The sequence below is a fragment of the Triticum dicoccoides genome, chromosome 2B (assembly GCF_002162155.2).
Source record: "Triticum dicoccoides isolate Atlit2015 ecotype Zavitan chromosome 2B, WEW_v2.0, whole genome shotgun sequence".
Taxonomy (NCBI): Eukaryota; Viridiplantae; Streptophyta; class Magnoliopsida; order Poales; family Poaceae; genus Triticum; species Triticum dicoccoides.
The window spans coordinates 89,120,000-89,134,448 of NC_041383.1; the positions used below are offsets into that span (position 1 = coordinate 89,120,000).

The 14,449-nt window shown below is 43.1% G+C and overlaps 1 protein-coding gene across 1 annotated transcript in view; it reads right to left on the reverse strand.

Annotated features, from left to right (window-relative positions):
- Nucleotides 1–14,449, reverse strand: part of LOC119360551 (cyclin-A3-1-like) — a 19,066-nt gene that overhangs the window by 1,775 nt on the left and 2,842 nt on the right. The gene's annotated exons all lie outside the window — the stretch shown is intronic.

Genomic DNA, 14,449 nt, shown 5'->3' on the forward strand with positions numbered 1-14,449 from the left:
GGTGAGGGAAGGGGATGGGAGAGAGGAGGAGGGCGTGGGGGAGGGCGTGGGGGAGGCCATGGCCGTCGGGAGCTCGGACAGAGGGAGGTGGATGCGGCGATCTGGAAAGGAGGAGGTGGCAGCGGCGATCTGGAAGGGAGGAGGAGATGGGGACGAGGGAGGAAGGGGGCGAGAGGGGAGGGGATCTGAGCTAGGGTTTGGGCTGCGGGTGGGGGGTATCTCCTTTTCTTTCTTTTTTTCTTCTTTTCTATAGATAGATGGATGGATGGATGTGGGATGGATAGATGGATGGATGGATGGATGGACGCCATGTCATCGATCCATGGACAGAGTTACGATTGTTTCAGAAAATCAGTGATGTAAAATAGTTTTCAAATACTAAAAATAGAGGGATTTTATGAAGTAGCTATCAAAAATATTATGCAAAAGGGCAGCACACAAGCTTTCACTAGAGTAAGACCACATTTTATGGATTAGGACCAATTTGTATGCATTTTTCATATTTCTAGCTATTTTTAATCATTTTTTGAGTGCACGAAATGAGGTTTTTTTGTGAAGGACCTACCATATATTTGTTGCAAAATTGTACCAAATAATTTTTACAAAATACTAGGACATATTTAATGCACAATTGACAAAATGGTTGGGTGTCAAAAGTTTTGATCCACCTCTGGTGAAAAAGACAAATTCCCACCGATTCAGCTGGAAGCGGGTCAAATTTGAACTGCAGCTGCCTCGTAGTTTGCTATTTATTTTTGCCAAAAATCATTTCTAGGTACATAAGTATCTATTTAATTAGAGAAACATCAAAAGTTTTCCAAGATTCAACCACTAGCTAGGAACAGTCAAGCCCGCCATTTTGACCGCATTTTGAAACGGGCATAAAAAATTCAAAAAATTCAAAAAAATTGGGAAACCTTGGCATTATGTCATTATATGTGACCAAGTTTCCAGGAAAAATAATAAACTTGTAATACGGTAATTATTTTAAAAAAGTGTTCTCAGAAACGAGCTATCATGTGTGGAGATCAATGGCTTTCAAGCCAAATGATCAATCTTATGGCCACATTCATGGCATAGTTTGTTCAAATGATCTCATATTGTGCACAAGGGTGCATATTAGAATGGAAAACAATGTTGCCTAAGGACGTTTTCATTTTTGTTGGACGAAAAAACCATTTTCCATTTTTTGAGTGCCCGAAGGGAGGTTTTTTTGTGAAGGAACTACCAAATAATTCTTGCAAAATTGGACCAAATCATTTTTATAAAATACTAGGCCATATTTAATGCACAATTGACAAAATGGTTGGGTGTAAATTTTTTTGATCCACCTCTCGTGAAAAAGGCAAATTTCCGCCGATTCAGGTGGAAGCGGGTCAAATTTGAACTGCAGCTGCCTCATAGTTTGCTATTTATTTTTTTAAAAAATCATTTCTAGGTACATAAGTATCTATTTAATCAGAGAAACACCAAAAAAATTCCAAGATTCAACCACTAGCTAGGAACGGTCAAGCCCGCCGTTTTGACCGCATTTTGAAATGGGCATAGAAAATTCAAAAAAAAAAATTGGGGAACCTTTGCATTGCGTCATCATATGTGGCCAAGTTCCTAGGAAAAATAACAAACTTCTAATACGACAATTATTTTAAAAAAGTGTTCTCAGAAACGAGCTATCACGTATGGAGATCAATGGCTTTCAAGCCAAATGATCAATCTTATGGCCACATTCATGGCATAGTTTGTTCAAATGATCTCATATTGTGCACAAGGGTGCATATTGGAATGGCAAACAATGTTGCCTAAGGAAGTTTTCATTTTCTTTGGACAAAAAAACCATTTTTCATTTTCCGAGTGCCTGAAAGGAGGTTTTTTTGTGAAGGAACTACCAAATAATTGTTGAAAAATTGGACCAAATCAATTTTCTAAAATACTAGGACATATTTAATGCACAATTGACAAAATGGTTGGGTGTAAAAAGTTTTGATCCACCTCTCGTGAAAAAGACAAATTTCCGCCGATTTAGTTGGAAGCGGGTCAAATTTGAACTGCAGTTGCCTTATAGTTTGCTATTTATTTTTTTAAAAAATAATTTCTAGGTACATAAGTATCTATTTAATCAGAGAAACACCAAAAGTTTTCCAAGATTCAACCACTAGCTAGGAACGGTCAAGCTCGCCGTTTTGACCGCATTTTGAAACGGGCATAAAATATTCAAAAAAATCAAAAAATTGGAAAACCTTCGCATTGTGTCATTATATGTTACCAAGTTTCCAGGAAAAATAATAAACTTGTAATACGGTAATTATTGTAAAAAAGTGTTCTCAGAAATGAGCTATCAAGTGTGAAGATTCATGGCTTTCAAGCCAAATGATCAATCTTATGGCCACATTCATGGCATAGTTTGTTCAAATGATCTCATATTGTGCACAAGGATGCATATTGGAATAGCAAACAATGTTGCCTAAGGAAGTTTTCATTTTCGTTGGACGAAAAAACCATTTTCCATTTTTCGAGTGCCCGAAAGGAGGTTTTTTTGTGAAGGAACTACCAAATAATTGTTGCAAAATTGGACCAAATCATTTTTATAAAATACTAGGCCATATTTAATGCACAATTGACAAAATGGTCTGGTGTAAAATTTTCTTATCCACCTCTCGTGAAAAAGACAAATTTCTGCCGATTCAGCTGGAAGCGGGTCAAATTTGAGCTGCAGCTGCCTCATAGTTTGCTATTTATTTTTTCCAAAAATCATTTCTAGTTACATAAGGACCTATTTAATCATAAATACATGGTTTGGTGGCGATACGTCGAGATTTGGGCGGTGGCGAGGGCCCCAACTCTAGAGCGCGTAAACTCGCATGCCCGCCGCGTGGTCACCGCGTGACCGTGGCGTTGCCATGTGTTCTGGGCGGACTAGGCATGTCTAGTGGGTTGGGCACTCCTCAGGTTGGTGCTAGGAAGAAAATTACAACATAAGATTCTCACGAGGAGACCAATCGATGCTCAAACATGAATTAGCAGCCAAGTGTTTGATTAGCGGTACGGGAAATGTACATGGCTAATGGGCGTGAGTTTTGGCTGAGGATGATCAGTTACTAAGAAGACCGTTTTCACAAATTTTCAGCTCAAAAGGAGGAGCCTAGGTGGTACTTGCTTTGCAAACCACCACACTGGACATAAATACGAATGTTGAAGCTCGGCTCAAAATAATGAATGGATTGAGCTGGCATTTGGTGGAGGATGGTTATTTGGGCATAGGAAAGCATTGTAGAAAATGGATACTATTTGGACATGCCAAAGTGGTACTTCCTTCACGAACTGTTACTCTGAACAGAATAGGAAAATGAATATTTTTGAATTATTTTTGAACTAGGCAAGGAAGGTTTTTACATATTTGACGAAGATATGACCCAAAGAATTTATGAGATTTTTTTGGGAATTTTGGGAATGACAGAAATATAGGTTGCTTCACAACCTAGGGCAAAAACTGCCACATGGACATGACACATAGGCAAAACTGATGAGGTGGCGCCTAGTCATAGCAACCCACCACAATTTACAAGGCTATGACCATCTATATTGGTCGTTAACAACTAGAAATAAGGCAGCGGACTAGCACTGTTAGCTTTATGACCATTTCATGTAAGGAAATTATGACCTTTCTGACCAAAATGGTCGCAATGGTTTAGGGTTTGGAGCCCCTCGAACAGCTTTTGACCAATTGGTCTCAAATGGTCATAAATCTATGACCAATTCTTCCAGGGTCACTGACAGAAGGTCATAAGTTGACATATTTCTTGTAGTGGACATATGGGAACTTAACTATGAAGGTCCCTTTGTTTCGGCGCAAATGGGTCAATATGACACGAGGCGGGGTAACGGAAGACCGGCAGTATAGAATGACAACAGTGGATCTCAACAATCTTGCGCATGCAGACGAACCATTCATCCTAGCCATTGATGTGGCGCAGGTTTTCTATGTGAAAGACATGTCTACCAGTCCGAGAAAAAGAAAAGATAAGGAAGCAAATGCATCATATGATGAGCCAAAGCGCCACATAGTTCTTTCAGGGAAAAGAAACATCGTGGGAGTGGATGACAAGACAGACATGTCAGAAGATTATGAAAATTTTCATGAAATTGCTCCATTCACAGTGAATATTGATCCGAGCATCCAGTTAAATGATGAAGATTGTCCATGGTTACGGCGCAAAGGGACGCACGCGAAGAAAAAGTTTCACACCAAAATATCCCACTCTGGGATGTGATAGGCTTCACCGTCATCACTTTCTTCTGTAGTGACTTTCTGGACTTATATATCTGGAAAGTGTTGCTTCGAACAAACCGGAGGGAATCTTTGTAATAGTTAGGGTTAGGGTACTTATGTGTTTTGGCATTTGGAACGCGAAGAAATTTGATGTGCAAAAATTGGATGCACTTCGTCTACAAATTAGTTCGTCAAATAATTCAAATTTAAACTATTCAAATTTGAAAACTACTGGGACTAACAGAAAGTTTGTGATTTTTTTACCTAAAGAAAAAATATTCAGAAATAAATAAACAAAAATAAATAAATTAGAAAAGAAAAAAATATTTTTTTTGAGACAAAAACTAAATAAAAAAGCCCACCTACTGGGCCACAGCGTCCTGCATACAACTAGTAACCCAACCTGTAGTTGGGCCAGGATGCAGGCCCGCAAGGCCTAGTAGGCCCACAAGGCAGAGCAGTAGAGTTAGGCCTAGAAGCCTGCTAAAGGGAGGAGTTTGAGAGAGCAGCCGCGCGAGGGCTTTTAAACAGGTGCGGGCGCCCCTCGGCTAGCGAGGTGGGACTAAACTTGCCCGCACCGCACCTACGCCAGCACACCCCTTTAGTACCGGGTGGTAGCTCCAACTGGTACTAAAGGGAGGGTCTTTAGTACCGGTTGTAGCCACCACCCGGTACTAAAGGGGGGGGCGCTTCCCGCCGCTTCGCCTGGCCAAAACAGCCCTTTAGTACCGGTTGGTGGCTACAACTGGTACTAAAGGGTGTTCTATATAAGAAAACACTTCAAAAAAATCATTTTCTCATCTCTCCCTCTGCTTTTCTTCTCCTCTGCCCCCGTCGCCGCCGCCCCTCGTCGCCGGCCCCGTCGCCATCCGTCGCCATCACCGCTGCACCTTGTCGCCGCCCCCGTCGCCATCCCTGTCGCCGTCCCCGTCACTGTCTGTCGCCGTACCCTCTGCCTCGCCGTCACCTTGCCTCGCCTTGCCGTCTCCGTCTCCTCGACCTCGCCCGCGCTGTGAGCCCCACTCCCCGCCCCTCTCCTCGCACGCCAGCGCCGTAGGTGCACACACGCACACACACATGCACACACACACACGCGCGCGCACGCACACACACGATCCTATTTTTAGTTTTTAGTTTTTAGTTTTTTCTGTTTTTATACAAATGTTTTAAATGAATTAATTAATTAGATTAGATTAATGTCAAATAGTATATAGAGATGTTATAGAAAATGTTAGAAATTTTGGAAATGTTAGTTTATCTAGATGAATTAGATTAATTTCAAATTGTTAAAGAAATGTTATAGAAATGATAGTTTTTAGTTTCTTATAATTTAAAAATTGTTACTTTTGCGGTGTATAGTATTTGTTCTCGATGATGCCCGACCCGCATCCTCGTCGTCGACCCGTTCGCAATGACGTCCTACTTTAGAGGACCCATGTCCGGGACTAGGCTCCGCCGGGCTGGCACTGGGAGGTGCTATCTTCAGGGGCTCACCACTTGGTGAGGAACCCGGGTCCCGTCGTCGACCCTGAGCTCCTTTGGTGGCATTCCCGTGGGCCACTTTCGATGCGGAGGGAGTCGGCCCCGCCGGAGGTGGTGCGGAGGGAGTCGGCCCCGCGGGAGGTGGTGCATTGCCGTGTTAGGGAGGAGGACGAGCACGTCCGTCGCTACATGGCTGCTATGGACGTCAGGTTTTCCAATACATGGCAGAGTCTTTGGGAAGATCACCGGAGCTACAACTTGTGATGGTTCCTTCTCTTTGGGTGTCCACCGCCCGCTCCTCAGGAACCGCGAGTGGCCTAGATTATTCTGTAGTATTCGATCTTTATTATCTAGCTAGCTAGTGATGTATTCGATATATAATATACGAGACGATGTATTCGAGATTATATATTATTCGAGACGATGCATATATGTACTATGGTTACTATGAATGCATTGTAATATGAATACTAAATTGTTTTATATTTCTTTTGGATTAGTTAAATAAAATCTATGGCGGACAATACCGGCAGAGAGGGAGAAGAGGCCCTGTTCGAGATCATACGCTCCCCTCGCGGGCCAGATCATCAAAATGAAGAAGATGATGACTCCCAATATCTGAACAATACCGGGGAGGGTGATGATGAGATGATATTCGATCGCGACGACCAAATTAATGAAGTTATGGACGACGACTATGATTATGATGGCGAAGAAAATGTTGATCTTGAAATAACAGAGACCGGCGAGGTATATTCATATAAGGATGCATCTGGTGATCTCACACATGGTTTTCAATTCCAGTTTCAGAAAAATTTCAGCCCCAACCGAAATCACTGAAATTCAGTGAATTTCAGTGATTTCAGTTTCCATTTCAGCCAAATGACCGAAATATTCACTTGAATTCAATTAAAATTTTGAAAAAAAATAAAAAATATTTTGAAAAATATTGGAATTGTTATGCTATACTGAAATTGCTGAAATATTTTGGCCGAAACGTAATATTTCAGTGTCTGCTGAAATTACTGAAATTCAGTGAATTTCACCGAAATCTCAATGAAAGTGAAAACCATGATCTCACATGTTTTAAATGATTTGAAGATATATTAACGAATCAATCTTTCTTCTTTCAGCCCTCAGGATCGAGGAAATCTTCTACAGGCAGAAAGAGAGGCTCGGGCAAAAAGTTGAAGAAGGCGTAAAGTACAACATCGATGCCATCAAAACTAATGGCGAACCAATAGCGCCTAAGAACATTGCGAACAAGTTCGTTCGTCAGTGCGGAGTTCTTGTGAAGGACAAACTCCCGATCTCCCTTCAAGAATGGAAAGAGCCATCAAAGCCCCGTCCAGATCTTACTTTTGTCGACGATAGAGCAAAAATTGTGCTTTGGGAAAATCTCATGGAACATTTCACCCTACCAGATCATTTCACGGCTGCAGATGTGGAGAAAGTCAAGGACACTGCTCTTAGGAAGATGGCAATTGCATTCGACAACCACAAGAAAACTGTATGGAATAACTACGTCAAAGTAGGAAAGAAGACTCCAGAATTCAAGGGAACACTAGAGAACCAAAGAGAACATTGGCCCGCTTTCGTGAAATTCAAGGAATCAGAATTATCTAAGGAATGGTCCAGAAAAAACAAGGCCAATGCCGCAAAAAAGGAGCAATTCCATAGGCTGGGGCCAGGTGGCTACGCGGTGGCAATGCCTAAGTGGGATAAGTCTGAGCAAGAGATGTTGGCTGCACAGGTCACTCTAGTTACATTGAGCTGGACCCCCAGGTGTAGAACTTGGTTCTATGCGCATGGGGGGCGTTGGACCCGAAGATAGGCCAGGTTTCGAAGAAGGCATGTCTTAAAGGAGCCGATGTTAAGTTAGTTCAAGCAATAGAAGAAGTTCGAGAGGGGGTGTTCACGCCCAACAGAGAAAACGACGAGCTTACGCGCGCCCTGGGAAATCTTGAACACCCGGGAAGAATAGGAGGCAAGGGCGTTATTCCGTGGTATGAGGGCTTTTCTGACTGGAATGCCGACTACAGAAGCCGTGCGAGAAGGAAGATGTAGGAGGAGGAGAAGAAGAAGAAGCAGGAAGCAGAACACCTTCAAGGCGTAGAATCGGCGCACGCAGACTTGGCACTCAAATTGCAGCGGCATCAGCAGCAGATCGACTAACTTAGCCAGGAAAGGGGGTCTCAGCAGCGGCAGCAGCTAGCGGATGATCCAACATTGGATAGCACCGCCCCATCCATGCCGAGAAGCAGCGTGGGTTCCGCCCCGGGCGACGCACTGATAGATAGATACCCTGTGGATGACATCATGGAGAACACTAACTGTGAGCTACACTTCAAAATAAAGAACATATCCGTGAAGGCGGCTGACGCCGTTGCTTATAGAAATCCCCCCGGAGCAACCTACCATTGCAGAATGATTCCAGCCGGCTATGCTCGTGTCGTGGTTGATGAGGTGCTAGACCAATATTCGGGGCTAGCGCTTGACATTCCTGGAGGTGACGAGGAGCACACACTGGGAAAAGCCATACATCGTATCATCCTATGGAGAAAGGATTGCATAATCTTTCGAAGGCCACCGACACTGCGTCAGCTAGAGCTTGACATCCCAGGAGGTGACGAGGAGCAGACGACTCCCACTCCTCCTAGTCCGGCACAGCTTCATGCCACTCCTCCTGCTTCAACTTAGCCAACGCGCGAGGCCACTCCTCCTACTTCAACTTAGTCAACGCATGAGGGCACTCCTCCTGCTTCAACTCAGCCAACGCGTAAGGCCACTCCTCCTCCTCCGAGTCCACGAACATGTGCCACTACTCCTCCAAGTCCGACACCGCGTCAGCCGTCTCTCCTGCCTCAGCAATCTTGGAAGAGAGCCACCGCAGCTATGATGCGTAGTGCTACAAGTCGAGGTAGTATAGGAGGTACAGGCAGAGGCAAGCGATTTCAATATGGTCCAAGCCTCGCACCTCTTCCGCAGAGGCCTTACGACATGACCAAGAAGCAAAACGAAGCCATAGTGAAGGCCCAAGTGGACGCCCATTTTGGACCAAAACCGCCACCACCACCAAGGAAGAAAGTGCCCGAGGATAAGATTGAACACTTTATTCGTATGGCTAAACCACCAGCTCCCAAGCCTGTTGACTCAGACTATGAGTGCCAAATTAGGAAGGCACATCGAGCACGACAAAAGGAGTCGAGCTCGAGCTCGAGCCAAGCAACTAGCCAAAAATGCAGGAAAACCATTCCCCAGCTAGGAAAACAGGCGGCGCGATTGATCCCCCCGCTTGTTGTACCAACACATGAGAGTACCAGCGCCGGTCAGCTGGTAATAACCGACGATCATAAAAGGCAGGCTAAAATTCTCGGTATCACTGTTGGACAATTCCTCGAGATTGAGCCCATGCCTCTGCTTAGAGAGGAGGACATAAAACGGAAATATGTCCGTGGCCAACCTTTGGTCAAGCCCGAGGAGGTCAAGAACCTCCCAACGAGAATGTATGAATTGCATGATTGGTACATAAAAATTACCAAGAGTACCAATCGGGAGTCCCTCATGGTGAAATTCAAGGAAGAGTATTACTTCCATAAGGTAGCTCTATCCGTTGAGTATTCAGAACTATTTCAGTTATTCAATCAAGACGCACTCGACAAATCTCTCGTCAGTTGCTATTGTTTGTAAGTGATTCCTTTCTGTAATTTAAGTCTCAAGCTAGCTGTAGTGTTCATTGATTGATCATTAATTACCTATAATTATCCTCACTATATTCTTTTATGTGGTCTTATGCAGGATGAAGATGTATGAAATGAAAAAAGTTGGATGCTATGGCATTGGGTTTATTGAACCAAATACCATTAATGAAGAAACATGAACATATCCATGGTATCAAGAAGATGTAGAGAAAAACATGCTAGAGTTCTTGAAGCGCCTCAATACCAATGAAGATATACTACTTCCTTACAACTTCCTATGAGTCACACTGTCTTGTACTATAAATTTTGTTTTTACTTACTAGCTAGCTAGATATTAATAATTATTACTACCAATGATGAGTATTATGCACATGCCCGCTTAATTAAGACATGCAAACATGTGTGTGCATGCAATTACCATTGGATCTTGTTAATCATTATAGTTGACGAAGGAACAGTTGAAGTACTGGACTCACTACTTAAAAAATAGAGACTACTCGATCGTGAAGGGGATAGTCGACAGGTAATTTCAATCATTATTAACTATATGTTGGCCTCTTTAGTTCATCATTTTCTGATATCAACTATTTAATAACTCATTTATTCATTTTCTTTGCCGGTGGGCAGGGCTTGGGCAAAGTTCAGGAATTCGAAAGAGGTTCCAGCCGAATGGAAAGAAAAGTTGTATTGGTTTCGACCCGAGGTATAATTAATTAAGTACTACTAGCTAGCTACCATGCATCTCTTTAATTCTAGTTTCAATACCATTAATTATCATGCTTGATTAATTATTATCTGATTAAATTCTATTCTCGTAAAGGCCCTGAAGCAGGCGTTGGGGACTAATGTGTGTGCATACTACATTTTCAAGAACACTCGCATGATGACGTCCGAAAAGAGCAAAACTGATAGACAGCTATGGGTACGTTTGACAAAACAATATTCACATTTTTTACATCATTGTCGATATCTAGTCACATAACTAATACACATGCATATTGATCTCCTTTTTAGTAGTTTGAATCGGTGCGGGAGAAGCTCCTACCAGAGGAGCGCATACGAGAACTTCAAGAAGAAATAGCGGGATTTTTGCTCGACCGGGTCATAAATCCCAAAGGGGAATTCTATTACGAGCTACCGCCCCAATGAACCACTCTCAATTGTCATCGTGCTCCGAAGGCACCAAGGCAAATGCCACTGGCTCTGAAGGCAACATGTAGGAAAAATTGTATATATATACATGGGTATGTGTGAATAATGGTGTGGTTGTGAGACATTCGATTATATATATATATATATATAGGACAAATTTTTCTTACTACCGGGTGTAGTTACTCCCACTTTTTTTTGATACGTTCTAGGTAGTATCTATCATATTGGAGAGTATGTACACGTAGTATGTAGTATATAAGAATGTTTAGGTAGTATATATACTACTTTTTTGGTAGTATGTATCATATTCTGTGCATACTCTATTTCGCGTACAAATATGTACGTATTTCATAAATACAATAAAACCATGACCTCACTTGCAATTTTTTCATATAACTCACTTTGGAGTATCTTAGATGTAGTATATAAACATACTAAAAATAATAAAGTAGAGTATATACTACCACATGGTAGTATATGAGAAATGGGTGTAGCTACACCCGGTAGTAGCTACACCCGGAATGAGGCATATATATATATATATATATATATATATATATATATATATATATATATATATATATATATATATATATATATATATATATATATATATAGACGGTCTATTCTGCTAATATTAGCAGAATAACTATTCTGCACACCACTTTCGCACTGCACGCTGAACAAAAGCGCACGTCATTCTTTGAACCAAGTGTGCTGCAGTACTCACACAAGTGAACTTCTCGTCGGAAAAAACTGCATGCGTTATTTTTTCGGTACTATTTTTGCTCTAATTTTTAACCGTTTATCGGAATGAGGCATGTAATATACCGTTGAAAAGCTATGCATTAGGCGCAAATTCGACATGTTGAACATTTTCGAGATTCCACACAGTTTAAGAGCAGTTTTGAAAATGGTGCGGCGGATGACGAGTGGCAGTGAGAATTTTTTTCGCGTTTTTTTCTAAACCGCTTATCGGAATGAATCAAATGATACGCTGTTGGATAGATATCATCGAGGCGCATCTTTTCCATATATAAATCTTTCTCTAATTCGTTACGATTTAAGAGCAGTTTCAAATTTACTAAATCGCGGAATTCTGTTTTTCAAGTTTTTTAAAAAATTTGGTACTGTTTTCGCTCCAGTTTTTGGACCGTTTGTCGAAATGAGGCGTGTGATACGCCGTTGGAAAGCTACGAACGAGGCGCAACTTTCATATGTTGAAATATTTTTGAGATTCTTTACGGTTTTAAGTTAATTTTGAAAATCGTGCGGCGGATGACGAGTGGCAGCGGCCGTTTTTCGTGAATTTTTCGCAAACCGCTGATCGGAATGATTCAAACAATACGCGGTTGGAAAGATATCGAAGAGGAACAACTTTTTCATGTAGAACACTCTCCCTAATTCTTTACGGTTTAAGAGCAGTTTTGATTTCAACGAAATGCGGACACTTTGTTTTTTTACGACACCAAAATCGTGGTATGTACTGCATCAGACAGAATACCGCACTGCTTTAGAATGAAAACCGCAATGCAATGTCTACAAGGAACTGCATTATTACTTTCTTTTGCTAATATTTCTCTTTTGTAATTTCATCTAAACCTCGAGGCGGAGTGTAGTGACCTGCACGCGACGACGAAGTGCACTGCAACTTCCGATGCATTTTACTTTTTTTGAACACACGACCCTGTAGGAACAAGTACAGTTTAATTTTTTTTGGAGAAGTGGACCACGACCTTAATTGAAGCGAGCTGCATGGTTTTTCTTCTTGTTTTCAAAAAACGTATAAAGGCATTTCTAGACTACACGGTTGAGGACAATTAACTGTATGTTTTTTCTGTTTCCAATAATCCTTTTTACTAGCGATACCGGCCTACATGAACGGGTAAGTGTACTACCAATATTTGGCATATAGAACCACACATATTTTTATAGAGCGAATCACAAAGTTTTTAACAATGAAACTACAATAGTTTGAAAAAATGTACTTCTTTAATTCAACGAGCGCACTGCTTTTACAAAGAAAAGATTTTACAAACTGAATAATCCACACAAATAGTCTTTTTTTCTTTCTCCACATACATAGCAATAATGCAAATTCTTTTGCATTTCCGAACCACACGCCCTCGCCAGATGTAACGAGAAGTGAGCTGCTTTCCGAGGTGCTTTTGTTTCGGATCACCAAGTGAACCACGAAGGAGTTTTATGGCGAACTTCGTGAGAGAACAAAGTGAGCTTCAAAACATACATATCCATTCATTATTTTTACACAGCCATCCAGTACATAGCAGAATCAACGACGGAGTACCCAACTGTACTGCACTAGGCAAAGACTTGCTTATGTAAATTACCATCCATTTTTCTTACTACAAAATGAACTTCAAATGCACTAGGCAGTACCCTTTTTCTCTCCGAGTTTCTCATAAACAACAAAATGAACTTCAAATGAACAACGACGTTCTGTTTCTTTTCTTTACTGAGGCCTTTCGGTAACTGGAACCGCACTGCATTGAAATGCAACCAAAGTGTAGGTCCAAATTCTGAAAACGCAAAAAGTAAGCTTCTTGCCGCAGCGCACTACATTGCCTTTTTGCCTGAAACGGGTGTGCACTGCACTCGTTTCCTCTTTCTTTTTGCTGGTAGTCTTTCTCTCTGCAAAAATAATGAAACTGGACTAAAAGAACAAACAACAGCAGCATGTAGTGCACTAATCTTTTTGATTGTTTGCCGGCGGTGAAGCAAAAATAAGCAAACTATGCAGGAAACTCTAGTGGCAACTGAATCGCATGGGGCCATGGGGCCGCCGCGACCACCAATAATACTTTCCTTTTAGTGACCTGCACCGAATAAAACTATAAAAGCGAACATCTCAGTGAGGCAAAATAAATAATGAACCTCAAACAAGTAATACTGAATTGCCAACTCTTTTGATATGTTAAACCAAACCGCATCGCTTGCCGTAGCGCACTGCAAGATCGAACCAACTGCACGGCCACACGCACAAAACCACATCGCTTGCCCTAGTGCACTTCAAGCCCGGGACGCCTGGACTGCAAGGGAAGGAGGGGCAGCTCGTCGGGAAGACATGGCGGATCTCGTCGAAGATGCAGAAAGAGCCCGCTGTACTGCATCAACCGTCGTGGACAACTTTTGGACAGCAACTGGGGATGGTTTGCGGTGGAGCTGGCCATGGACCGGTGGGAGGGGAGGTGAGGAGAGAGGGGACAGATGGAGACGAGGAGGACTGCACGGTGCGGAATGGGCGTGCTGCTGCACCCACACAGTGGACTGCACGGTGCCGCCACCGATGGCTTGATGGAGCAGACCACAGGAGGCCCAAAGAGGATGGTGGGGCAGTTGTGGGCGCAGCCGCTGGTGAGTAAAGAGAAGGGAGAAGGCCATGGGAGACCGACAGCCATCCCGTGGTAGCCGTCGCATGGACGGGGAGGCCGGATCCGGCGGCAGGGCGCCGGAGGGAGGGGGCGGGGGCTGCTAGATCCAGCGGACGAGGTTGGCGGAGGGGAAGGAGAGGGCGGCAGAGACCGTCCCCGCCTCAGAGGGAGCGTCAAACATAAGGCCACGGGGTGTCGCCGGATCTGGCAACCAGAAGGAGGTGGGGCCATGGCCGGTCCTGGTCGGCCTCGACGCCTGGTGACCTCGACGCGATGGAGGAAGGCGGGAGGGGCGCCGACGCTTGTTGGGTACTATGGCTACCCGGTTGGAAGGCGGTGGGACGTCGCCGGTTCAGGGTGGCGCGGATCCAAGGGAATCTGGGCGTTGGATGTAGGTGGCGCAGCGTGGCCGGTGGCCAAGGCGGGGCGGCGCGGGATGGCCGGTGTCCAAGGCG